A 27,665-nucleotide genomic window follows, 5' to 3' on the forward strand; every position below is an offset into this window, starting at 1 on the left:
TCCTTCCCGGAAATTTAGGGCCAAACTGTGACAATTGTTTTCTATTTTGTCACTAGAGTAAATTTCACAATTGGCATAGACTGTTCAACCTGGGATATTGGTAACCACAGCCCCAGCCATTCCAAAGCAAGCAAGCTGAGACTGAAAGGGTATAAGTGATTTGACCAAGGTCAACAGTAGAAAAATCTGGAGAACCCAGTTCTCCCAACTTCTTATCCAGTGTTAATTTTATGGTTCCTCTGTGGGTTCTTAGGCAGGTGAAACCAAGTCTTGATGTGTGTGCTCTTTGCAGGAATTTGTGAACTGATTGGACTCTCGGGGTTTGTTACAAGTTTGATTGATTCAGAAAGCTTTTTTTTTTTTTTCTGGTTCAAGTCAGCTTATTAGTTGCTGCTTTTAAACTGTTAGCATTTCTATTTTGTTTGGGGTTTAGCAAATTAGTGTTGTTTTTCCCTGTTTTAGGCTCATGGTTTGATTCAAGTTCTTGGTTCTTTGAAATCTTCCCCTGGGATTTTTGTTTTTGACAAAAATATTCAGAATCTAAGGTGGTTAACAGTGGGAATTCATTTGAAAAGGTCAGTCAGACTTAGTGATGGCTGCTGAGAGGCAGCTTGGGTGGATTAGGGAACCATTAGTGCTTACGTTCTGGAGCTTCAAATCAAGATAATGGAAACATTGCAAAGGTTCTTGGTGTATATGTTTGTGTGTTTGTTTTTATCAGGATGCTCTGATGCTTTCATTTCCATTCTTGTTAATCTGGGTTGAAACTGCTGCCTCCTACTTCATTGCCTTTTGTCGGTCATGTTCTTGATATTATCCTCATCTTTTCACTGTGAGAAAGAAGCTAACAAAAAAATTATCTTCCCTGTACTTTTCTCTTACTTTGAATCGCCCTACTGAGGAACTTGGGGAGTATGAATTTCAAGCTTAAATGTGTGGAAGAGTTCAGTTGCAATGCCCAAAGGCAGAACAGCCTGATTCTGAAATACAGCCTTTGTTCCTTTCTTACCAGTGTGATTTAAAAAATCTCAGGCAAGCCTCCTTTGCCAAACCTGAAATTGGGCCGACACTTTTGTTGGTGGCCAGCCATGCCACAGGTAAGGCTGTGGTGGGGTGGGGGTGGGGGGTTGCAGTGATGAGGCCTCTGGAGAACAGTATCCCACCTACCTGACTTTCCACATGCCAAGTGAAAGTGAGTTCTGGTGCTAGGGCTGTCAGTGCTTTTTCAAGCTGTTGACTGTTTACCTAAGCATTTGGAAGGCTAGGATAGCAGCTGTGGTGGTAAGAAGGCTATTCCCAATACCTCAAAAGGCAAGCACTTTCTAGGAGGTGAGGTTTTGGGTGATTCCAGCTAGTATGTTTCTGCTTAGAAAAAAAAAACAAACTCTCACTTTAGATTCATTTGCTCTCCTTACGTCCTCTCTCTTGCCCCCCTTCTTCTCTCCTCCCCTCCCAACCCTGTCCTCCCCTTCCCCCTTTTAATAGTTCACTCCCTCTTAGCTACCAGTCACCCAACTCTTTGTGATTCATATTATCCATTTTCCCCATTGACTTAACATAGATTTTGCATACATATTTTACTGGAATTTACAGTATTGGCAATGGCATTCAAAGGGAGCAATTAGAGAAAGTTTTCTTTCTTCTCTCAGAAAGTGGGCTCAGCACTTATTTGAGGACACAGATGGCATTAGAGGGGGCCCAGGGGAGCTGACATCTGACATTTCTGCTATAGCTCCCACTTTTTTTTGGCTGCTTCAGATTTGGCCCATGTGGACAGACATACACTTGGGTAACCAACATACAGATGGAAATCAGGACATATGGGATTTGGCTGAACCATAGGTCTCCAAACATTGCCTGGATCATTTAGTGCCCCAGGTGTGGCCACCCCAGGACTTCATGTGCTAAAATTGTGTCCAAGCTTAAGCCAGCTGGTCACTGTATATATAGTATCAAGGCAGCTTGGAGCCTCATAAAACATGACTTTGGATTTTTACCTTGTGGATTTAGACTTAGCTGATCAACCTGAATCCTTCCACACACACTGGGCAGTGAGGATATACCAGGTTAATAGAAAGATTTAACAGAAGGTGATGCTCATTGTCCTGTAGCTTGCATTCTAGATGGGACATAATATTAGACCATACGAAAACAAATGAACTGACTTTCCAGAAAGGAAAGAAGGAATTAGAGGGCTTCAGTTTCTTTAATAAACTTTGAAGTATTATGTATCAGATTTCAAATTTTTCCTTTAAAACAATTTCCCCTCTGTGGCACTTTAAGAGCAAACAGTGCTTCCTTCCAACTTTAAAATTGGAAGAATTGAGAATTCTTTTCATGAAATTATATTGGCTCTTTCTTTTTATTTTTCTTATGTGATAGAGGTGCCTGACTTCAGCTATTTAGGCAGAATTTGTTCCAGAGTATAATAATAATAATTCCATACAATTTTATAGTCTTTTACAATTTACAAAAGGGTTTTCATATCTATTATCTCATTAGCTCTTCATAGCAATCCTGTGAAGCTGTCAGGATAGGTACTACTGTGTCAAATTTATAAACAAGGGAACTTAAGCTCAGAGAAGTTAAATGACTTGTCCAAGGTAACACAGCTAGAAAGTTGTAGAACTGGAGCCTAAATCCAGGTTTCCTGATACCCAGGCCCAGTATTCCTTCAGTTGTGTCATGTTTCCTTTCTAAGCGACTATCTCCTTTTTGTTCCTACTCATGATTAATCTTCAAATTGGTCTAAAAAATGTGCTTCAGTTTAGCAGATGAGTAAAACTGAAGCATTTACAGGCAAAGTGCCTTCTTAAGGTCATCTATGGAGAGAGGCTTGCATATAGCTCTTAGCTTTTCATCTTGACTTTAACTGAAATATTTTTAGGTATACATAGATTGTTTTCCAGTGTTAAATATATGCATAAAAGTTGTGTGATCTAGTGATTATAGGTGTGAAAGCTGCACCTGGGGAATGGGACTAGGGATGAAAAGTTGGCTTAAAATAATTAGCTTCTTGCCTTTTTGTTAAGAGATGTCGTGTTCGATATAATTTAATTTCTTCATACTTCCTTTGCTCCAGCCATTTAAATACAATTCTTTAGGGGAAATTAGCAAATCTTCATTTTGAATGTTGATTTCTCAGGAACAAGAGTAGCTAGAGGAAAGAGAAAGCAGAGGGGTGACTTTTCATGCTCTATAAGAGTGGGGAAACATTATTTCGTTTGGAGCTATGAGCTAAGATTTCTTCTAAGGCATGCAAATCGTAAAGTTCTGATTTGTCAACTGCATGCTGTTTCTTTAGGCACTGATGTATGAAATCCCGAACGAATTCTCCAATGAACATACTGCTAATTGCTTCTCCACCTGCTCTCCAACCTCCTCCTCCCCACCCCCTCCACTCCCAATTCAGCCTGTAAGTGTCCGTCATTGGAGATGGATGGTGACACATGCAGTAATAGCAATTCATAAAAGCCAGTTCCAGCCCTTGTCTTCAAGGCTCCTGGATTTTCTACTGCCTGCTTTTGTGTAAGTGAAGTGGATGGAAGTGCTACTGGCATCAGAATCCACCTCCCTGTGCTCCGTTGCTAGAGCTCAGTTGCTCGGCTGGAGCTGAGCTAAACAGAAGCATCGGATCTAAGCTGAATTGTAACTGTTTTTTTTTTCCTCAATGGGGCGTTGGGTTAGGGGTAGTGTGTAGTGGGGTTTGGGGTGCTTTGGCTTTTCTTTTTGTGGGGAAAAGAGGGAAAGGGGAGAATAACTCACGGTAGGATACAACGTGAAACAGTTCCCTGAAGAGTGTCACGATGTTCCTGGTACAATATACAGGTATAGTATGTTTTATTTTATCTGAAATTTCCCTTTTGTTTCAAAGTGCATTCCTCTCTTATTTTGCCTCCAGTTCAACTGTACTGAAGGACAAATAAGGTTCTAAGGAGCTAAACAAAATAGCTGCATGAAACATGCCTGCTCCTTGCTATAATGTTTATAGCAGATTGCTATGTAAAATCTGGGTTTTCTGTTAAATTGGGAGTCCTGATCCCTTAATTGTGCATGCTTCTCTGCTGTATTCTTGTGCTGAATTTCTCAAGTCTTACATCTGCAACTGGTAGTATGCGATATAGCCTAGAGTGTTTTCACAGAAGACACAGTGCTTTGGAAGCAAGAAGCAATTTTTAAACACTTAGTGTGTTGTGTTTCTCTTGAGTTTTTAACTCTCATATTTGTTAATTGGTTGTCTAGATTTGGGATATAGTTAAGAGAAGGGAAACTTCAAATAGGAAGCATTCCAGAACACATTTATTTTGGTAAACTTATTTTTATTTCATTATTTAACTCAGATTGATGAACATTATATATTATTGTTGTTTGTTCTCCTGGTAGGAAAAAAAGTGCTGGAAACAGCAAGGCTAAATATGCCAGCAGCAAATCATTTTGTATTGTAAAATATCATTGGACCGGAAGTGTTCCTTAAGTATTTTCTTAAGCTTTCAGAAACATATGGGTCCGTAATAATGAAGAACTTGAAGACTGATCAGACATTGGTGAATGTTGTTTAAAAAGGCTTCTTATACAGCAGTTAGACATAAAGGATCCTTCCAAATGAAAAAACCTCGAGAAAGTTTCAGTTTCCTGCTGAACAGAACAGAAGCTTAGTTCCTACAACTATATGTTTTGATAAGTTTAAGTATTATTTATGGTCAAGGACTTTCACCTCCATCCATGCTTTATTGTCCTTAAAGTACTGTGCTCCTATGCTTAAGAGCTAAAAGATCATGTTCTGTTTTGATGCGTGGTTTGACAGTTGATTTCACTCATTAATTGGACAGCATGCAGATGATGTGGAGAAGTGAGTGAGTGACAGTATTTCAAGGTTACGCTGAAGAGCATACAGTGAACCTTAGTGCCTGGACCAACAGCTGCTGAATTGAATTGTCTGCAATTAAAGCAACAGCAGGTTTGTGTAGTCTCCCTGCAGCCCATTTATTTGAATTTATAGCTTCAGTTTCTTCTTTGGGTAGTGTTTGGTTTGTTTCACTAAGTGTTGGAGAATTGTGCTTGTTGGATGTTTTCTCCATACCTCGATGCATGCTTGACTCTAGAAGAGCCATCTCTGTACATTTTTAATGTGAGAAGTTCTTGTGCTTTTTGTCTTTGGATTAAAAACAGAGACTATCTTGTTTTCTCTACTACTAAAGCAAATAGATACATTTTCATGGAAAATACTGCTTGGTTCAATACATAGAAGCTTCTCATGAGAATTTAAACCGATTTAAATTGCTGGCAGTGAAAATGTTGGGCTTTGTTATGCTACTGGATTACTATATCTGGGAAGAACTTCTCCGTGCTAATAAAAGGGTTTATGTTAAAAAGATAGTGATATTATCTCCTTGCCATCTCTCAATTCCAGGGTGACCTAATGAATGATGTCAAACCCAACTAGGTGCCTTTTATGACTGAATTTTATTCGTATGCCATGAATGAATACATGTTTAATTTCCTTATGGTTTTACTCTATTAAAAATAACTTCTAATTACAGTACAGTTTTCGGTTATTGGCTGATAGTGGATGTGGTGTAAAATATTTATGCAGTGATTTCACATATACTTGATCAGTTTATCCTCATGACAACCTAGTGTGAGGGCAGTGGCATTATGATATCCATTTCAGAGGTAAGAAAACTGAGACTTCCAGAATAAGTAACTGGCCCGAAGTCTCACATCTAACGAGTGAGATGCCAGAGCTCATAGGTTAGATGATCTGATTCAAGAATCTGTGCTTTTTCTCCCCCATACACTGGGCTGCCCCTCAGTTGATGGATCCAGGGTAAATTTGACTTAAGCTACTAGTCAAAACTAAATATATTCATTTACTAAAAAAAAAAAAAGTCTTATTTGATAGAGCTCTAGAGATTTTTTCCAAACTATTTTAACTATTTTATTTTAATATGTGAGTGCTTTCCAGATTAATTTTACAGATATATAAAGAAACATTAGTCTTTTGATTAATTTATACATCAATATGAATGAAGGTAGAGCCTTGTGAAATTTGGGGGAATTAAAATGTTCAATCAAATAGGTTAATGTGAAATATTTTCCTTCTAAAGCAAGCTAATTTGTTTTTAATATTCTGTCCAATAAACATATACAGCTGTTTTCATAAAAGTATGTGTATTTTATTTTATTTTTAAAGATTTTATTTATTTATTTGAGAGAGAGAATGAGATAGAGAGAGAGAGCATGAGGGGGGAGGGTCAGAGGGAGAAGCAGACTCCCTGCTGACAGCAGGGAGCCTGATGCGGGACTCGATCCTGGGACTCCAGGATCATGACCTGAGCCAAAGGCAGTCGCTTAACCAACTGAGCCACCCAGGCGCCCCAAAAGTATGTGTATTTTAAAATATAGTGGCCATGAATGCGAAGTGCCACATGTTTTCAAATTTGCATATTTTATCCAGATCAACAGAAAAAATAGACAGCTAACTCAGTTTCATACTTTTCTTTTTGTTTATCTTATCTATCTACCTATCTAAATAAAATAGACCAGCTTTCTCATCTTTTTAAATTTCCAAATGGTTTCGGCGCCTGGGTGGCTCAGTTGGTTAAGTGACTGCCTTCGGCTCAGGTCATGATCCTGGAGTCCCTGGATCGAGTCCCGCATCGGGCTCCCTGCTCGGCAGGGAGTCTGCTTCTCCCTCTGACCCTCCCCCCTCTCATGTACTCGCTCTCTCTCATTCTCTCTCTCTCAAATAAATAAAATCTTTAAAAAAAAATTTCCAAATGGTTTCTCAATTTTAAATTCAATAGTTTAAAGGGGAAAAACATATTTTCTTCCACTGAAGAAGGGACTGCTGTTTAAAACTGTTATCACTTCAGATGAGCCCAGATACTTAAGGAGCTTGTAGCAGTTCTCTGGTAAACAATTTTAAAAACCTCTTTAGGAAACATTCTTGAAGCCGTCATTCTTAGCTCTGAATTTATTAGAGACTGTGCCATATACGGGGGAAATGATTGGATGCTTGCACTGTAGACAACTCTTCTTCAGCGTTTGACAATGAATATTTGAGAACATTGTCAAGAAAATGAACCAGAGATAGGGCCAGTTTTATGAGAACCCATTTATGAGACTTTTGGAAAGATGGTAATGGATATATTGTCTCAGAGACCATGTAATTAGAATTTATCCTTATTTAAGATGATATCTTTATACTTTAACATATCTTAAGGTAAAGCTATTCTTATATTATTCCTTGCTAGCAAAAAGGAAAAGAGGATGATATCAAGCCCTTTTTTTATCATTCTTTAAACTTGAATGGAATTTGACACTTAAAAAAATGCAGGAGGGAACTTGGGGGAATGGGTCAGGGTTAGAGGGAGGGGAACTGGAAAAACCGGGCTTTGGATTGATTGGAAGCTACATATTAAACTTGGTTTTAGGTGACAAATTTTCGTGGAGTTGAAAGCTCTAGCTAACACCCCTCACCCCATTCCTCTTTCTGGGAACAAGCACTCTAAATATAAATGAAAAGGAGCATATTAGGACTTTTTAAAAAATTTGGCATTTTCTGATTGGAGAAAGAAAAAATCTTTGATCTCAAAACAATCATTTTTTCCCTATGTACTTTGAGGCCGAGAGAAATTAGAGGGGGAGTAGATTTCTAGGATCTGGCTGTTCAGGGAGGTGAAGTTGGTTGTCTGATGGATTTTTCCCTTCAGTATATCTCTGAGTATGTTGTAGGGTCATGAAGCCAGGTCTTATGGATGGGGGTATGAGGGTTTGTATACACCAGCCAGTGGTGTGCTGGAGCTGGCTTGCACTAGCTTATGTAAGGGGATCACTAAGAATATCTACAAATTTAAAAACTTACTCATATCTGTCTTTTTCCAAAAAAGACTTAAGGTACTCATTATGTGTAATAGTTAAGGCATGCTGTCTATGCAGGACAGTATACTGCAGATGCCCTTTGGTCTGCTAAACTACATGATCCCCATCCCTTGGATATAGCACTAATGTCTTTGAGTGTTGTTGAACATAGCACAAGTAAGTGTGTCCCGCATGTATACACATGATAATAATTGCTAACATTTATTGAGTACCTACATGAACCAGGCCATGTTATAAATACTTTATATGTATGAACTCATCAACTTTCACAGCACTCCTATGAAGTAGGTAGTAGTATTTCTATTTTAAGGGTAGGAAAACTGAGACACAGAGTTTAAGTAACCTATCTACGAGGCCACACAATTACTAAATAGCGGAATCAGAATTTGAACACTGGAAGTCTGTCTCCAGAACCTATGCCCTTAACTACTATGCAATATGTTCTATATCTTTAAGGGCACTTCACTGAAGAAGCTGTTTGCCATTGGTATGCCACCCATAGGATCCCATTGTCTGTGCTTTTGGAAGACATAGAAAGTGTAGAGCTGTCTGTCTGCTTACTAGACTATGGACAGTTCTGCTTTTTTCTGACCCTCATTGCTCGTTTTCTGTTGCCAGAGTCGTGGTGGATCATTACATCCCCAGCATCTTCTAAACGCTGCCACTAGACATGCTCTTTCTTCAGATGTTCAGCTAAAACAGAATCTCATATTCTGTTGCCTCTCTCTCGATTCCTAGTTTTTGCAAGAACAAACATTGCCAACCAGGGTGCAGTTTTTCTTCCATGCAGTCAAATGACCAATCATAGGACATCTTCCCTGCATCTACTCTCGCTCCATTTTATGCCTAGCTGTTGGAGTGTTCTTCTTAAATGTAGATCTTGTCATACCACCTTTCTCCTCAAGCATCTAAAGGCTTTGGTGGTGTGTTTTTTGCTTTTTTCCAAACAGGCATTCAGGACCATTCATGGTCTTGTCTCAGAAACCCAGAACGTATCTCTCACTACACAACTTTCTCTAAACCCTGTTTACTAACCACTCTAGACCACTTCTAGGTCATGAGGTACACCCCAAATTTTCAAGCTCTTGTGCTTTTCCTCATGCTGTTCTCTACATTTTAATTACCATTCTTCCACATCTCTGACAACCCTAGAGCCACTCAACATTTAAAGTTCAGCTCAAATGCACCTGCTCCTGTATTATAATACTTGTTTTTGGTCTGTCTTCCCCCACTACACTGAGCTCTTTGAAGTTAAAAAACTTATTTTGTGATGATGAAATTTTCTATGTCTTCATTGTCTCACATAGCAGCCACTAGCCACATATGGCTTTCGAGCACTGAAATGTGACTATTGCAACTGAGGAACTGAATTTTTAAATTCAGTTAAATTGAGATTTAAATAGTTACATGTGGCTATTCGATGCAATACTGGAAGTACAGATCCAGAAAGGTTGGCTATCTAGAATGAATAATTTCCTTAGGGGTCTAGATGGCTACAGTGATCATTATATCAGTAAGTAATCAAACAGAAACATCATTTTCTTTGACGTAGAGGACATTGCATTTCTTTTTTAAAATAGTTTAAAATTTAAAAATGGCCTAAAGTGAGTTATCCTCAGAAATGATTTAACCAATTATGATCTCAATTAAATTTAAATGAGATCTACACTCTGCATTTCTCATCAGTACTATTTTTATAATCATATTGGCTTGCTATTGAGAGCTGGCTGATAAGCCCTGATTTCTGAGCTAGGGATAAGAAAGTTGAATTAATCCGAGGAAAGAGCTCCTGGCTCCAGTGTTTAGGTCATAGACACTTTCAGACATTTGAGCTCTCATAAACCCTTTAACCATTCTCTTTTGGATTGATCAGCCCCTTAGCCTCTCATTACTTATTACTTTTCGGCTTCCATTTCTTTTTCTGACAAATCTTCCATGAACCAGTAGTATACCCCCTTTCCGCATGATTTCGTTATGTAAATAGCATTAAGACTTTGGAAGAATTTGAATCAGAAATGGGTTGTAATGTCGACATAAAGAGACATAAATCTAGGTACCCTGTTTTATTGTGTGGAGTTCATCATGTGTATTATTTGTACTTGGTGGCTTTCTAAATGAACTGAGTGCCAGAATCTCTGGTTTTGGGGAAAAAACATGTAGGTAAAATAATGTACTTGACTATTGCTATCTGTGGAAACTATATGATAAATAATTATGCCTATGTGAGCTGCCGCTGTTGCCTGGATTCCAGTTCTTTGTACTCTTTGCAGTTGCTAAAAATTTTAGCACATCCTGAAATTTCCTTTTCTCCCTTCACATTCTTCACTTGCTTTGGCTCTGCTTTCTGTGGACAGCAGACCACCCCCCCACCCCACCCCCACTTTTTTTGTACCATTCAGACTCCCAGAATCTATTGTTGTATCCAGCCTCACTGAACTGCCTAGAGGAGTTCAAACTGGGTGTTTCAAAGTGCCACTCAGGGCCACCCTTGAGCACTCTGTAAATAGGTTCTTTTGTTTTGAGAACTAAAGAGATAGTATCAGAGCTACAGTTTTGAGAAATGCATAAAGACAAAACCCGTTTGAAACTAAAGGAAATGGTTAACCCCTTGCCTCTCCCTTCCCCCTAACGACAAACTACATCTATAGTTTTCAGTGACATTTTTACTTTATTTAGGGAGCCAGATATTTCTGCTTTCAGTGAAAAAGTTTACTCTGATCAGGACCCTTCATAATTCAAACCAGGGTGGAAAAGGAAGCAAATATATTTTAAAGGTATATTATAGAACTATGCTAGGATCTTTACATAAGTTATTTCATTTAATCCTCATTAGCCCTCTAAATAAATGTTTGTTTGTCTGCATTACCCAAGGATGTATATACCACTGACTTGTCTCCAGCTCTGTGCCTAGACTTCAAAGCTTGCATCCCCGTTGCTTTTTTATTTATGCAGGAACTTAGGAATGGTTGTCTTTCCTATCTGTGGGTGTGTGGGTGTGTGTGTGTATGTGTGTGTGTATGTGTCAGAGAATGAGAGAGAGAGAGAGAAGGTTCTCAGCACTAGGGTATTTACTCACAAAAATCTCAGATCAGTGTAAAGTGACAGAATGTAAAGAAAACATTCCCTGTGTTAACTATCTACCAAACAGGAATTGGGATGTATCCAGTTAAAGCTTCTGATGAAGAGGTTGTAAAGAAAGCCTTCTTTAAATTCTTTATACACTCTACTCATTGCCACTCCCATCTGCTATGCTAAATTGCTAACTCTTGCTGCTAAATATGGTTGGCATTTTCCCAAACACTGCCCTTTGGTTTGGAGGTGGGGCCAGAACTGCAAAGAACTACAATTCTAATATGCTTTCCTGAGAAATTTCCTATAGAAATTTGCCCAGCTTATTCAGTGGAAATCATACAATCTGGATTCACCTAAACTTTTGATAAGGACTGTGAAGAATATAAAATAATTGTGACAATCCATATTTAATAAAAATTACAATAATCTGCAAGTAAGTCAGACTATTCTGGAAAAGCTTTTTGGGTGGCATATTACATTTTTTCTTGGTTGTAAATGTCATCCAAAGAGATCATCATCAAAAGTAAATTTGATTCATGCTTTTAAAAGTCTACAGGTGACAGGAGATAGTAAATTATATTAAGAGTGCAATATGATCTGGCATTTAAAAAACCAGTATGGTTTTGAGTAACTGACATGGATATAGACAAATAACTTGTTAGAGCAAAGTAGTGAGAATCCCTTTTTAATTGGTAGTAAGACTATGCCCAAGTTTCCATTCTCTGGAATTGAGATGCTTGAAATGTAAAAGAGCAATTGAAATGTTTAAAGGATCCAGGGAGAGTGGTTTATAATGGTGGGATACGAAGTAAATACAACAAAGATTACAGCTTGAGTAGTTAGTGAATATTGATGCTCATGACTATTTTGAGTGGTATGAGCAATAAAGAGCACGATCTGGCAGAAAAAGGGATAAACACAGGCAGAAATATGACCATTGGAGAAATGAGCCCGAGATTCCAGTAGTATCTTTCCCCCTCCCAAATAGCATTCCCTGAGTGCCCTCCTCTTGGGCCTTGTGAGGCTTTTAACAAGAAGGGAAAGGAAAGGTCTGGAGAGAAAAGGTCTGAAGGACTTGAAGTGACAAGGGCATAATTGTTTTGTTAAATATTTACAGTTGTTTAAAATAAAAAGAACTCCCACCTAGTACAAACTCTCCAGAACATTTTCTTTGCTGGCCTCACATCAAGACCAGATGAAGCACAAGCTGTAGAGAAGAACCTCACTCTAACATGGAATATGATCTCAGGCAATGCCCTTCTTGGAACTTCTCTATGGGGATTTATTACTGGAAGTAACAGAAGGGCTATGTTAGAACATTAGAACACAGTTCCAAGGCATGAACCCTGAGGTTTGGATTTATAGTACAGCTCTGGTGTACTAGCTAGACAATGAGTACAATTTCATTGCAGATGTTTTCTATTTGAGATTTTTATTTTTTATTTTTATTTATTTTTTTAAGATTTTATTTATTTGACAGAGAGAGACACAGCAAGAGCGGGAACACAAGCAGGGGGAATGGGAGAGGGAGAAGTATGCTTCCCGCCAAGCAGGGAGCTTGATATGGGGCTCGATCCCAGGACCCTGGGATCATGACCTGAGCCAAAGGCAGACCCTTAACGACTGAGCCACCCAGGTGCCCCTCCATTTGAGATTTTTAATATAGGGATTTTGTATATGTCTAAGATATCAATGAGCCAGGATAAGTCAAAATTACTTTTAGCTGGTACCGACTATATGTGTTACCTGTATTTCACCAGTCCAATGAGGAAGGTACTTGACTTGAAGCTGTTTAGTCATTTCTGATCCTCATGTCACTATTGGTAAGCTGCCCCTCGCAGGATATTAAACTGCTCCTTGCTGTTATGAAACAGATGATGGATAAGCAGCTTTTCTCACTGTGTCTAAACTTTTCTTCTTCAGTATGGCATCATTCCGACTATTTCTAAAGTGTAAAGTGGAATAGAGGACTGCTACCCCATAAGGTTTTAAATCTAGATCATAATGGACCACCCGACAGATGAGTCCACTTTATGATCCCAAGTTAAAGTTATTGACACAGAGAAAAAGCATTACAGAATGGAGTGCCAGTTTCTTATGGCATTTGTGGATTTAGGCCAAAATATTTGAATCCTTCAGCCAAGAGGTTCATTCTGGAGCTTGGGAAGCAAGTTGTAAAAATCAGCAGCCTGCATATTCTGTATCTGATGAAAGGACAAAGGATGGTAGAAAGAGAGAAAAGACAGAGTCCAGAATTATTTGTATTCATTAACTGAACTATTGTCAGCATTAAGTGCAATGTAGGATCCTATTCTTATTAGTATTTATGAAATGCTACCCTTAAAGCTATAGACTACAAAAAGAGTAATCCAGTAGATGGGCCATTGCTAAATGATTGAGCCAGAGACAGCATATAAATAATAGAAATGGCCTAGACCACAGCATCAAGTTTTATTATTTCACAAGAAATCACTATTGGGACTTATGGATCTAGGGGGAATATGTAAGTACTCATTTATTCCTGACTAATGAGGAAATTATTAAGAATGAAAAAAAGGTTTACAGATGAAAGTTTATAATATATACATTTTAATAGAATCTTAGGGTTATAAGAAACCATAAAGTCTATTTAGTCATGTCTCCCTCTTCCACCACATACATATACAGTCTGTTACATGTACCCATCTACTCCATCTTCAAATGGTCATCCAGTTTATGCTTGGAGACTTCCAATAATTTGGCACATTCCACTATGAAGTAGCACATTTGATCTTTAAATAGCGCCAGTTATTAAATGTTTGCATAAATGAACCAAAATACCTCTTCCTTCAGTGTCCACCCAATGCTTCTACTCAGGCATAGCACCGTTCACACAAACTGCAACATGAATTGAACCCTCTGGAGTGGCCCTGATTCTGCCTACCCCCTGGGGCTTATACCAAGCAACCTCACCCTGTTTCCATATGGTAACCCCTCAAATGCTGGAAACAATTATCATGTGCTTCCTAAGTGATTTTTTTATTAATAGCTTTATTGGGGTATGATTTACATACTACACAATTCACTCATTTTAAGTTTATAATTTAATGATCTTTAGCATATTCAGTGCTATACAACCATCATCAAAAATTCAATTTTATAACATTTCATTACTCCCCAAATAAATAAACCCTGATCCCCTTAGCCATTATCTCCCTAACTCCCCATTCCCTCTAGTGCTAGACAGCTACTAATCCATCTCTCTATGGATTTGCCTATTCTGGACATTCCATATGAACGGGATCATGTGAAATATGTGTCCCTTTGCATTTGGCTCCTTTCACTTACATATTTTCAAGGTTAATTCATGTTGTAGCACATACCAGTACTTCATTCCTTTTTATAACTACACACTATTCCATTATATTGCTATACCACATTTTGTTTATCTACTCATGAGTTGATGGACATTTGGGTCATTTCCACTCTTCAGCTATTGTAAATAATGCTGCTATGAGAATTCATGTACAAGTTTTTGTGTGGACATATGTGCTCATTTATCATCAGTATATACCTAGGAGTACATACTTGGGTCATATGGTAACTCTTATGTTTAACTTTTTGAGGAGCCATCAAAATTGTTTTCCAAAGTGGTCGCGTAATTTTATAATTCCACCAAGCAATGAATAAGGGTTCCAGTTTGCCCACAATCTTGTCAACAATTATTATTATCTAATATAACTAAAGAGCCATTCTAATAGGTGTGAAGTGGTATCTCGTGGTTTTGCAAATATTTTCTATCGCTCTGTAGACTGTCTTTTCACTTTCATGATTGTACCATTTGCAGTACAAACATTTCTGATTCTGATAAAGGCAATATTTTTTTGTCTTTTTTTTGTTTTTTGTTTTTTATTTTTTTCTGATGAAGACAATTTATTTTTTTCTTTTGTTGCTTATGTTTTGGTGTCATACATAAGAAACCATTGCCTAACTCAAGGTCACAAAGATTTATTCCTGTGTTTTCTTCTAAGAGTTTTACATTTTCAGCCCTTATATATGGGTTTGTGATCCATTTTTAGTCTGTTATTGTGTACGATATTAGATCAAGATCCATCTTTATTCTTTTGCATGTAGATATCCAATTCTTCCAGCACCACTTGTTGAAAAGATTATTTCTCCATTGCATGATCTTAGCACTCTTGTCAAAAATCAACTGATGGTGGGGCACCTGGGTGGCTCAGTCATTAAGCATCTAGATGCCTTCAACTCAGTTCATAATGCCACAGTGCTAGGATTGAGCCCCACATTGGGCTCCCTGCTCGGCGGGAAGCCTGCTTCTCTCTCTCCCACTCCCCCTGCTTGTGTTCCCTCTCTTGCTGTGTCTCTCTCTGTCAAATAAATAAATAAAATCTTTAAAAAAAATCAATGGATGCTAAATATAAGGGCTTACTTTTGGATGCTCAATTCTGTTTCATTGTTCTATATGCCTACCCTTATGACAGTACCACACCTTGATTATTGTAGTTTTATAGTAATTTTTGAGTTGGGAAGTGGAAGTCTTCCAACTCTGTTCTTCTTTTTTAAGGTTGTTTTCATTATTCTGGGTCTCTTACATTTCCACATGAATTTTAGAATCAGTGTGTCAATTTCTTTAAAAAAAAAAACTAGCTTGGATTTTGAAAGGGATTGCATTGAATCTATCTATAGAGTGGCTGTTGTTTTAAAAGGCACAAACATCATTTAGAATGGGACCCCAGGAAGGGTGGCTCCATACAGTTTCCATATGCCCTTTCTCACTATCAACACTACCTCAGAACTAAAGCTTATACCTTTTACAACTAATCTTTTATTTCTGAAGTAACCAGAATCCCCATGGTGTTAATAGGTAATATAAGACAACCAAAATGAAGTGTCCGGCTCAGTGACCAGCACACCTCTTGCCTTTGACTAGGATTATTCCTATCAAAGTGAAGAAATCAAGAAGCAAAGTTGAAGGAGAAAATTGGCTGATCAGAGATGATTTCTTTTCATTCAGTCCCATCCTGGAATGCAGGCGCGCACGTGTGCGTGCGCACGCGCCTCTGTGTATGTGTGTGTGTGTGTGTACGTGTTTCAATGTCAGTGTCTGTGTGAGTGCTGAATGGCTGTGTATATGAGTATGCATGTTTCTGTTTTAATCCTTATGCTCAGATGTGTGCATATGCATGTTTGTGTGCAAGTATGTGTGTGTGTTGTTCTTGTGTCTTCTGTTTTGTTTTTGCTTTTGAACTCTAGCAACAGTGCCTTTGGATAATGAAATAGAGTGTTCCAAATAAGCATTGTGTCATTTCATCCTTTTAGCTGAGATTATTGAGATTTCAGAGTTACACATGAATCTGGCTGTCCCACCTGAGAAGGGAGTTTATAATCTATCTTTTATTTCTCTGCCTTTTTTTCTATACTTTATTTATTCCCTTTGTTTTATACCAATTTCTGCATTTGCTTCTTGGCTATTAAGCTGTAGCTCCATAAGATCTTTATAGTTCGATCTACCTCCCTGCACTGCTGTGATCACCTGTGCTGCTAACCTTGTGATACTGGTTTATTGACCTTTGTCCTTTCTTCCCACCTCTTACTACCAAGGAGTCAGTTCTACAGAGCCTTTCTAATTCCCTCACACCCCATGCCTCAGATGGTGCCAAAAGTGCTTCCCAATTACAGGTGGAACAATGTGTTTCTAGGCCACGACAAACGCTTCTTAGAGTATAGAAGCCAGTCCTTAACAATGAAGAGAATTCAGTTCGTGTGTTAAAGCTTAGTCAACTGTAAGGCTGGTGTTGTATATTTCCTCTAGCTTTTTTTTTTTAATTCTCCCTGCCTTCCTTCCTTCTTTTCCTTTCTTTCCTTTTTTCATTTCTCTCATTAGTATGATGATCATGCAGAGGTAGGTTGGGAATGAAGGTAGGTAATAGTTGGCAAGTATTATTAAGTCTAGACCAATGCTGAAATCAAGTAGAGAGGGGATATGCCACCTTGGGGAAATATCAAAATATCAGGGGCTGGGGAGACATCTTTTGAAAAGATTTCTTGGAGATTCTGATATGATCTTCAGTGGGTATTACACCAGCCTGGTTGAGGATCACTGAGATAAATAAAAATGACTGTTCTGTCATCCATAAGCATTTTACTTTTCATCAATCTGAAATGACTCTCTGTGTCTTAATAATTGCTTTTGCCTTACAAAAGAAAACAAACAAAAGAACAAATGCTGGGGACAATAGAAACTTACTTAGAACAACTTCACAGATTGTTCACAATGTTTGCAATTTGCTATATGCGGGAGCCAAATGAGGTAAAGAAGCTCTTGTGCTCCCTGCAGTGATTCTGCATCTTAAATTCTAGCAGATTATGTGGGGATGGGAACACCACTGTCTGAAATGGACAAAGAAGAGAAAAATGCTCTGGGGGACTCTCCTAGCTTCAAAATACCTTTTCCATATAATTGTTCTAATTAGAGATTTTTTTCTTTTAAGATACCAATGTTGCATGAGAAGGTTAAACCTCAATCATATTTTAGCATCAATTACTTTAATCAGATATTCAGATCAATTCTTATCTGAGGTTTCTGTCTGAGTGGCTTAGAAAGGAAGGTGTAAGAGAGGTGTGTGCATTTCCTTATCTTCTTTACCTGTTTGATGATATTCTACGAAGGGACTTGAAAAACACTTCTGTGGTAAAGAACTCTAGTGTTGGGATAGGATGAAGGTACATGATATAGATTAATTTGATTCTTAGTTTGTCCTCCTTTTTCACCTTTCTAAATCCTGTCCAACTTACTGAACTCAAATTCTACACGTCACAGAAAGCCTCCCCTTTTTCAGCCAGACTACCTTGATTTCCCCCTTCCCGGAACTGCAACAGTATTTAATCCCTGTACCACCCAATCCAATGTTCAGTTTGGTATTATATCTCCTCCTATTCTTCAGTGAGTTTATATGTGCTAAAATTGTTCTCCTTATACAGGACTAGTGATGTATGTGTACTATATGTGACTGCTGGAAGGAAATGATTGTAAGTTTTTGAAGGCAAGGACTGTATCTTTCTTATTCTTTACTTTATTATTCTTCATGGCATATAGGACGGTATATTTGGGTCCAGGGGAAAAATAAACATAACTACTGTTATAATTGAGCTTTTATTTTATACTGTTATCTGCCTTTAAACATACATTTGCAAGTGGATGCTATAATTGATATGCTTCCTGAAATGACATCAGTCACTGCCTAAGCTGGCAGCATTCTTTTCTTGCTTTGCACTAACCTTAGCTCATCATGGCCCTGGCCATTCCTGATGGCTAAGGCCTTGATACTGGCTCCTTCTCATAATGAATGGTGAGCAATTAGAAATGCCATTCATAGCTTCATGAAATAGGATAGGACCATTGACGAAAATATAGTAGTTCTCTCTTATTTCCCAGATTTTCAAATCTGATATATGTATATCAAATCATCACATTGTATACATTAAACTTACACAATGTTGTATGTCACTTATATCTCTGTCTGGGGAAAAAAGATCTCTACCTGGTAATCTCAATAGTTGTTTCTTTGTTGAAGTTCTCTCTGTAGAAATAGCGGGAAAAAGTTTATTTAGACAAGCCCCCCCCTTTTTTTTTTTTACATAAACTCAAAAGGGCAAAAAAAAAGAGAGAATACCCTTCTAGAAAGATAGAGTGGCTTTTAATTCTCCTTAGCAGTTGCTAGAAGAGTAAAACACAGTAGCCATTGGCAGAATGTGTGTGAAAGGGATTTATATATTTAATCATTTCCCCTCTGCATTTCCTCACCCTTGTACTTCATCCTTGTAACATCAGGTAGAATACAGAGCTGACGATTGCTTCTCTTACCCCCAGGTTGAAGTTTAAAATTATGAACACTGTATAATGAAATGGTGATTTTTATTCTGTTCTGGTGGTAAAAAGGGATTTGCTGATGTGTAAAATGAGACAAAGATAAATAACAAACAGATGTTCTCACAAAATGTTCATTAAATCCCTGCCTCGTGAAAGATGCTAGATTACATGTGTTCAAACTCTAAATGTGCTAGAGAATAGGGAGCTTTTATACCTTAATGCTCAATTTAGGAAAGACTATATAGTTTGCTCTGTAAAAATCATAGTAATCAGTGACTTATAGTCTCTTCCTCATTTCAGAGTGGCTTGTCATGACTGTTTTAAAACTTTTTTTTATTGATTTTGACAGTTCCAATTATCCAAACAGACATCACTTTATTGAGAGATTATGAAGTGAGTTTAAGTCTCCTGGATTGTAAGGCCCCACATAGGGGTTATCCAACATGTAGAAGTTAAGACTTTTCATTGGATCATCTCCAAAGAACTGTCTGCTGTAGGGATGGGATAGTGATTGCGGGGGAGTGAAGTTGAGAAGGGGGAACAGGAAAAATACCACCTTTACCTTGTTCTTCTCATTTTTCATAAAAAGTAGTTTATAAAATTATAGTTCTTGGCATAGTGTATTGCTTATAGCAAGGACTACCTGCTACTGGTAAGCCACTGTTCTGCTGTGCTAAGTGCTCAGCAGGTGTTTATTTCTGGTAAGTTGTAATATATAGCTGATACTCCAAAGCTGGGAAGGAATACCCAGCTTTACCTGGGGAAGAGGGTAGCCAGAAAAGGTAAGTTCAAAGAGATAATATTTAATCTGAATCTTGAATCTTCCATCTTGAAAGATGGAAGTTCATTAGAAAAGAAAACAAAAAGCATCTCAATCAGAGCGAATAGCATATGCAAAGACACAGACTCCTGAAATGACATGAGAAACTTTAGATGGACTCCCAATGATACAGTTTGACTTTGTGCTTCAGTTTCTTCGTCTGTAAGTTTGGGCTAATAATGATACCTGTCTTATATGGTTGTAAGGACTAATGAGTTAATATATGTAATTTGGACAGTGCCTGGTGTGTAAGAAGTGATTAATAAGCCTTAGCTTTTATCATAATATTGATAGATGGAGTTTGGCATTTGGATAGGAAAGTGGATAAAAGCAAAATTGAAGTAATAAGTAGAAAGGGGAGATTATAGATTAACACTTTGATAAGGGATATATATTTTTTTCTTATAATTGATTAGAAACTATTAAGGAGTTTTAAGCTGGGATTTTAAATAAGTGACCAGATTTGCATTTTAGATCACTCTGTTTGCCTTTTGCAAGATCTGGGTGGGGCAGGGAGGGGAAAGTATTTGTGGGGAAATTGGAGCCAGAGGGATCAGTTATAAGACTATTGCAATAGTCTACATAAAAGATGATGGAGGACCTAAATTAGAAGAATGGCAGTGGAAGTGGAAAGACAGGTGCAAATTCAGGAGCTACTTTAGAGATAACTCAGTATCACAGATTGGCAACTGACAAATATGTTTTGTTTGGCCCCTGAAGTGTTTGAATTTGAATGCCTTTACTTATTTATTTTTTTTTAAGTAGGCTCCATGCTGGAGCCCAACACAGGGCTTGAACTCACGACCCTGAGATCAAGACCCTAGCTGAGATCAAGAGTCAGCCACTTAACTGACTCAGCCACCCAGGTGCCCCAAATTTGAATGCCTTTAAATAAAACATGCATTCTCTAGTTTGACTTAGGCTTTGTTACTCCCTATTGTATTACAATATTGATGTTATCACAGTATCACAAATTGATGTTATCTAGCCCTTTATGGGTGAGTGAGAGGGAGGAGTTAAGGATGACCCCTGGATTTCTAGATTGAATGACTGGATGAACAAAGGTACCTTCAGCCTAGATTGGGAATTCAGGACTATGAAAGAATTTGAGAGAAAACATGAATTACGTTTTGAGAATATTATGTTGGAGGTATCTACAGGATATTAATCAGAAATACATGTCTGTGGGTCAGGAGATGTCTGCATTAGAGATATAGATTTGGGGAAATCATTAGTTTATAGATAGTAGCTGAAACCATTTAAGCAGATGATGTCACTCATTGAATATATTTAGAATGCTAAAAGAAGAGGATCACACTCAACAAGAAACCAGTGAAGTGACCAGAGGTAATACTAAAGGAGGAAAGAACCCCAGGCTTAGTGTAGACCTCAAATGTAGACTCCTAGTGTAGATTCAAGTGTAGATTCATAGTATAGAACCTAACGTGGTCCACGGATCCATGGGCTTCCCAAGACTTTTTCAAGGAATCTGAGAGGTCAGAAACTGTCTTCACAATAATTCTAAGATGTTATTTTCCTTTTTTTAAGTTGACATTTTCACTGCTGGTGCAAGAGCAATAGTGGCTAAAACTGCTGGTGTCTTAGCAGAAATCAAGGAAATAGCACCAAATTATGCTAGTTAATAATTGTATTCTTTACCACCATACACTTACAGTTAAAAAACAAAGTCGTTTTCACTTAATAATGTCCTTGATAAACCAGTAAATATTACTAATTTTTAAAAATCTTGACCCTTGTATACATCTTCTTAAAACAACTTTATTGAGGTATAATTAATATACAAAGAACTGCATGTATTTAATGTGCACAATTTGATGAGTACATATCTTTTTAATAATCTGTGTATCAAAATGGAAAGTATGCATAAAGTACTTCTGATGCATACATAAGTATGATAGTGTCTCCAGGTAAAGCACTTGCAGCTTTTTACATAGAACTCCAATTTTACTTGAAAGAACAACTAACAAACTATTCAGACTTGGGTATCTGGCAACCATTTTCTCAAAAATAAAGTAAGCCCATCACTTTAAGGAAAATAGCTGACAGTATTTGTTGTCAACAATAAAATTTGAGCTTTCAGGTGAAAATGAGAATTTTGGAACAGTAGTATCTGCCACCATAAGCTTGAGAGCTCCCCAATAATATAGCTTTTTCTGATGAGATCAGCAGTGACATTACTAATGTGATTTTAAAAATATTATATAATGAAATATGTCACCATCTGGAAGATCTGCAGAACTCAGTGAAACAATATTTGTCAAATGATCAATGAATGATGTAAAAGCATGCCTGTGTAAAAGATCCATAAAGTATAAGACTGGAATTTAAACAGTGGATTTTAATATAACAAATTCTAAAAAGTTCATTAATATGGATTCAGATTCCCCATTGCATTTATCTTAAGGAAACTACCACTGTCAAATTTTGGTATAGTATTAGAGAAGAATATCCACAATTATCTGAAAAGACTACTCAACTACTCCTCCATTTTCCAATTAAATATTTACATGAGGCGGGCGCCTGGGTGGCTCAGTTGGTTAAGCAACTGCCTTCGGCTCAGGTCATGATCCTGGAGTCCCGGGATCGAGTCCCGCATCGGGCTCCCTGCTCAGCGAGGAGCCTGCTTCTCCCTCTGACCCTCCCCCCTCTCATGTACTCTCTCTCATTCTCGCTCTCTCAAATAAATAAATAAAATCTTAAAAAAAAAATATTTACATGAGGCCAGATTTTCTTCATATACTTTAACCAAAGAACATATCACAAGAGATTGAATACAGAAGCAGACATAAGAATCCAGCTGTCTTGTAGTAAACTCTCTTCTATAAAAAAGATTTGCAAATTTATAAAACAATGCTATTCTCATTGTTTTTATTTTGTTTTTGAAAATATAGTTATTTTTCATACCCCTGTTATTTATGTTAACGTGTATTAGATTAATTATTATATTTAAGTGAATAAATCAATACTTTTAAAATGTTGCAGTTATAATTTCTAATATAGAAGGTATTAATAGATATAACCTATAAAAATCAAAGGCTCTTTGAGATTTTCAATGTTTTTAAAAAATATAAAGGGGTCTCAAAACCAAAAAGTTTTGGAACTGCTGTTGTGAACTACTGAAAAAAGTGGTGGGGGCTACAAATCATGACACTTGTCTCACTGTTAAGTAGCCTAGGCTCCTACAGGGAAACTGAGATCATGAAAAAACAATATGGAAAAATATGACTAAGTGCCAAAGCAAGTGGCATAGACAGTAGGCACTAACCAAGAAAAAGAAGAATGTGGACTAAAGTGGTAAGGGATTTGTTGGAATGAGAGACCTGGGCATAGGTAGGATTTTGTAAAACAAGAGTGAGGGAGACTCTCCAAGCTTGATAATCACCATGAGCCAAGTCCTGGAGGCCAAAATAAGCATAATATGCCCTAGGAACAGTAGGAGACCATCTTGACTGGAGTAAATAATTTGCATTGGTGAATGGCAAGAAATTAGTTGAATAAAATAGACTAGAGCAAATTATGGAAGGCTTTAAATGTCAGGGTGAGGAATTTTGATTTTACAGACGATGAGAAGCTATTAAAGCTTTGTGATTCAGGATGATGACATGATGAAAGTGATATTTCATGAAAATAAATCTAGAAGTAGAGTAAAAGAGAGATTGGAAATAGAAAGACTACAAATCAATTAGGACAATATTATAGTCATTCATGCATGAAGTGATGAGGACCTAGTTGTGGGAATGGAAAGTAAATAATGGATACAAGAGATATTGTAAAGGCAAAATGAATAGGACTTGATCGATTAGAAAGAGGAGATTAATTTTGAGATTGGATGACTGAGAGAATAGCGCTGTCATTGATGGAATATAAAAGAGCACAGGGAGACCCATTTTAAGTAGTTGGAAATGACTAGGTAATTAACTTGTTTGTTGAAAGTATGGGATCATCCTAATGGAAATATGTATGCATAGGGAGTCACTAGATAGGAAGTTGGATGAGAAGTATAGAATTGAGAGACTACATTAGAGAGATGATTATTGGATTTGAGGAAATGAATGAGTTTTCTGAGAAACAAATTATATAAGTCAGAAGTCCAGGAACTAAGACGTATGATCTAAAACTATTAGGTTTTGTTAGGGAACCAGTGAAGAATACTGAAGAAACAATTGAAAACTATTAGGAGAACAGAATAATACTAGATTACAGAAGCCAAGGGAGGATAGAGTCAAGAAGGAGATGGAAATCCACCATTTCAGATTCCACAGAGAAGAGAAGATTTAATATATAATGTAACCTCTGTGAAAGCAGGGCTCTTTGTATTGTATGTTTTACTCAGTGATGTTTCCTAAGTGCCTAGAATTATACTTGGCACATAGTATGTGATGAATAAATAAATGACTACACTTGGCTACTGCTGCTAAAAGTTTTGCAAACCTTATAAATATAAGCACATTGAAGGAAAATAATTAATGAGCAATATCTTCAGATACAAACCTCTGTAGATATATTGATTCTATTTGCTTATCAGGCAGTATTATTGGAAGCTAGCAGAGTGTTGTTTAAATGCACAGTGAAAATGGAGGTGGATTGTTTAGTTACCGACTTGCATGTGAGGCAGCCATACAGATGATGTATGTCTATTTGCATAAATCCACAGACTGAAACACATCTGGTAGCCTTACCTTCCAGTCCTGTTAGTCTGTGCTGTTCATCTGTATAGGATATATTCCTTTGCTGGTGGTGTCCACTTTAGAATTTAAGAATAGAATAGAATTTTAGAATAACCACTTTAGAATTTAAATAGAACCATAGCCATTAAGAAATTTGATTTTTTTACATTTATTTTGGTATTTGTTTATAAATTTTAGTTGCAAGTCTTTCCAAAGCTCAGTGCTTTGGTTGGGCTGAAAAGACTATGTCCAATTTGGTGGTTAAAGTAGTTTCTTTTGTTTCAGTTTTGACATGAGTTGCCATAATGGATACTAGAGAAATATGGGTGAATTTACTGGAGGAAACAAGTTATTTGATATTCAGGGATTTCCTCACAAATGAGTATATAGCAATGACTGGGTTTTAAGTTTGGATTTTGGTATTAGTTATTATCAACTGCTGTGTAACAAAATTATCCCCAAACCTAGCATGTTATCTCATGGTTTCTGTGGGTCAGGAATCTAGACATAGCTTAACTGGATGCTTTTGGCTCAAGATTTCTCACGAGGCTGCAGTCAAGCTATTGGCTGAGGCTGTGATCTCATCTGATGACTTGAATGGATGGAGGGGTCTGCTTTCAATCTTACTTGTATGGCTTTTGGTAGACCTCAGATCCTTGCAATGTGGGCTGCTCCACAGGGCTGCCCCATGACACAGCAACTAGCTACCCCAGAGAGAGTGATTCAAGAGAATGAGGAGGAATGCCCAAGACAGAAGCCAGTATCATTTTATGACCTAATCTCAGGTGTGACATTCCATCACTTCAGCATATTATAATTGTTAGAAGTAAGTCAATACATCCAGACCATATTCAAGGGGAGGAGATTACACAAGGGTTTGTGAATACCAGGAACCTGAGATCATTGGGAACCAACTTAGAAGCTTCCCAACCACAGGTTTGATAACACCTATTTTACCTTCAAAACTCACAGCTGAAGTTGTAGAAAGAGAGAAGATTCAGAGCTAAAGTCAACTGTTTTGTGATGAAACCAGGAACACATCCTGTCTCCTGAAGTATGAAAATTTATATCTTCTTCTATAAAGGATTTTAGAAAAATGCCTAAAGCTTAAACACATGTATATTAAGTTATATATAATTTTATAAACACACACACATGATTTTTAAAGACATAGTGTATTTACTGAAACACAGTGTGAGAAGTAACTGAAAAGCCAAGTGAAAAAAAAAAGTTAACACAGATAAAATTTATCTTTAAGTGATTCCTTCAATTACAAAACCGCCCAGAAAGACAGCAGAAAATGTTTGACATTAACAGTAATTCCATTTTAATTTCTATGCTGTTATTCAATTAATGTAAGTTAATATGAAATAAGATACAAACTACAATTAAATGTAGCCCCCATATTTTTAGTGCATCTTTGAAGGCAGAGATAGAGAAAGTAGACTAAACCAGTGAGAAATTGAATTCTAAAAACAGATATTATAGATTCCCTCATAGTCCATATGTCAGAACTAACTCTTCCTTTTACCTTTTCTTTACCTCTATTACATTTTAGTTTAATAACTAAAATTATAAAAATATACATTTTTGATGATAAAATGGTAATTTAGCAGGAAGCAGAACAATACTGTCTTGCAGCAGATCTTTAAATTCAATTTTTAACTAAATTAATTTCATGAGGTCTGGGTTGTTCTTTCTAAATCCAGAAATTATAGTATTCATTTACATTCATAAGCCATATCTCATTTACTCCAAATAAAAGATATAACCCTTTGTCTATAGAGACAAAGAAAGGAATAAAGTAAGAGAGAAAAGTGCTTTATTAATCATAACAAAATCAGTTGCCTGTTTGAAGCTGAGGAAGGAGAAAATATGTATATGATTTAAAAGAAGTGCATTTATGTATGTGTATTTCAAAAGGGTTACATTTATGAAGTAGTCATTTGCAAAGACAGACATCTTTGCTCTCAAAAGGGAAAATAATAAGTGAAAGAGGAAGAGTTTGTATTAGATGGTCTCTAAGGTCCCTCCTAGCTTAACATTCTATGAGTCCATGTTCAGATTGTACATTTGAGGTAAAAGTCTTGGTTATTTGTCTTAAGGAGAATGAGAGAACATACATAATTAAAATCTGTATATATCCCTAAACTTCATTTTAGCCTAAACTTCATTAAAGTCAATACCAAATGTGTGTGTGTGTGTGTATGCATGTGCATACATGTGGTCAAGGCATCTGGGCTTGGAGGTTATGGAAGTGGGGCAGTGCTGTGTACCTTGCAATAGGATACTCAGTCTTTCTGTGTCCTACTAGGGAATGTAGGTAATTGCTTTACAGACATAAACTACCTTTGTATTTTCTGTAGCTCAGGAATCCATTAGAATAAGAAGGAAGCTGTGATTAGTCCTTCCTATGCCCTTGGAAATTCTGTTCAAATAGGCTTTTCTTCTCAAATTCACCTATTCTTCTCAGTTTAACTAAGGATGTTTCTCCATATTTTCTCATCCCCCATAGGTTCTGTTTCTTACTCATTTATTTATTCATCAAAATTTTTGAGTGCTTGCTATGTTCCAGCGTAGTTCTAGGTGCTGGAAAAACATCTGGTACAAAAAAAATCTCTGCCCTATTGCTTAGGTTCTAGAAGGAGGAGATAGGCAACTATTACACACACATACATACACACACACAGAGTCTTCAGTGATATATGCATAATATATATATATATATATGGTGATAAGTGATTATGTGTATATATGTATATATATGGTAGGTGGTATGGAAAAATAAGGCATAATTAGGGGTATTGAGAGCATTGGTAGGATGCAGGTTATAGTTTTAAATAGGATGCTCAGGGTAGCCTCATTGACAAGGGATATTTAAACAGTTATTTGAAGGAGAGTGGCTATCTGAGGGAAGGACATACAAGCAGAGGAAACAACCAGCACAAAGACCTTCAGTCAAGACAGTGTCTGGATGGTCAAGGAAATAGCATTCAAGGAGCTAGTGTGGCTAAGAGTAGAGTGAGTAAGGGGAACAATAAGAGATTAATTCAGAAGAATATAATTGGGGGAGAGGGCAACTCTTATAGGGCCTTGCAACCATTGTAAGGCTTTGGCTTTTACTCTGAGTAAAGGGAGAAAACTTTGGAGGGTTTTGAGCACAGTAGTAAGGTACTCTGACTTTTAAAAGGATCATGCTGGCTGCTATCTATTTGTAGTTTATGCACACTCGGCTGCTTCTCTCCTCCATGCCTCTGCCTCTGCTCATGTAGTCCATTGTGCCGGAGATACCCTCTACATTTCTCATCACCTAGCTAACTCCTACTCATCT

General features: G+C 37.2%; 1 protein-coding gene across 9 annotated transcripts in view; it reads left to right on the top strand.

The window, feature by feature from the left end:
• ENOX2 (ecto-NOX disulfide-thiol exchanger 2) overlaps window positions 1-27,665 on the top strand; it is a 261,430-nt gene that overhangs the window by 11,930 nt on the left and 221,835 nt on the right. For 2 of the 9 annotated variants that reach the window (XM_081808252.1, XM_081808253.1), the window contains exon 1: window positions 3,808-3,828. The exons of the other annotated variants lie outside the window; for them this stretch is intronic. The gene's annotated coding sequence lies outside the window, so the exon portion shown is untranslated. Of the gene's footprint in view, window positions 1-3,807; window positions 3,829-27,665 lie in introns of those variants that run through there. 9 annotated transcript variants of the gene reach the window in all.

This window comes from Leptonychotes weddellii, chromosome X (genome assembly GCF_054177405.1).
Source record: "Leptonychotes weddellii isolate Sample4059 chromosome X, ASM5417740v2, whole genome shotgun sequence".
NCBI lineage: Eukaryota > Metazoa > Chordata > Mammalia > Carnivora > Phocidae > Leptonychotes > Leptonychotes weddellii.